This window comes from Vipera ursinii (genome assembly GCF_947247035.1).
Source record: "Vipera ursinii genome assembly, chromosome: 9".
Taxonomy (NCBI): Eukaryota; Metazoa; Chordata; class Lepidosauria; order Squamata; family Viperidae; genus Vipera; species Vipera ursinii.
In genome coordinates this window covers 18,886,177-18,887,379 of record NC_139523.1, presented here as the reverse complement: position 1 = coordinate 18,887,379, position 1,203 = coordinate 18,886,177, and positions in this window count along the sequence as shown.

Here is a 1,203-nt window from a genome sequence, read left to right as displayed (position 1 = left end):
TCGTTGTTTGTTTGTTTGTTAAAACAATAAACAAAAATAATGTTCTGGTTTAAAAAAAAAACAATAACATTGAATGATGAGATAAACATTCAGCCTAAATCAGCTTTGCAAAATGGCATGTCAGTGGGGCATGAGATGAATAGACCTGATTCAACCTGGACAGGGGATTTTTGGAACTCCCATAGCAGAAGTTTAAAAAAAGCCAAAAAAAAGAGGTATTGTTGCCATGGAAATTACATGTCCACAAGAATCAAACTTTACCTAAGGGAATTTTATTCCTCTAAACGGAAGAAAGAAAGATAGGAGAGAACTAGTAGGAAAACCCAATGAGACTGAACTGGAAGGGAATGATGGTTCATTGTCCTGAGCATGAAGCCAGCTTCTGGATCATTGACCCACAAGAGCTTCAGCAAATAGTATTAAGTGAAACTGTCACAGGTCTAGGTGCAGGTGGGGTCAGCATTCAACAACAGACTGTTGTGTTGTTTCTAATTCAACTACGGTACACTGGGATATTGGGAATTGCATGGTCTCAAAGGACCTGAAGGACAACCGTTTTTGGAAAATTCCCTTCATATTTAGTTATTTGTTTGTTTATTTATTTATTTCTTTGTGGACACCAGCATGACTCTTATGCACACTCTCGAGCCTTTGGAAAAAGTTGCAATTAAAGGCAAACAACTATGACACTTTGGCCATGGAAATTACATCCCAACGAATAACCACTTTATAAAACCTTTGTAAGAACACGCCTGGAATACAGCATCCAGTTTTGGACACCTCCAGTGCTTTTTTTGTAAAAGAAAAAGGTACCGGAACTCACACATGTCACACAACTCACCTTGCCTACCCTACAAGGTTCCATCCCAAAAAAGGTGCCGGAACTCCGTTCTGAGCGTTCTATGACCAAAAAAAAAAAAAAGCCATGGATACCACATTACCGAAAAGATGTTGATACTTTGGAAGAAATGCAGAGAAGAGCAGCTAGGATAGTTAAAGTCCTGGAGAGTAAATCATATGAAGAACAGTTGCAGTAATTGGAATTGCTAGTCTGGAAAAAAGAAGGAGGGAGGGAGGGAGGGAGAAGGGAGGGAAGGAGGGAGCTGGGAAAGGGAGGGAGGGAGGAAAGCAGCTGGGAAAAAAGGAAGGAAGGAGAGAGGAAGGAAGCTGGGGGGGAAAGGAAGGAATTATTGAAGGGAGGGA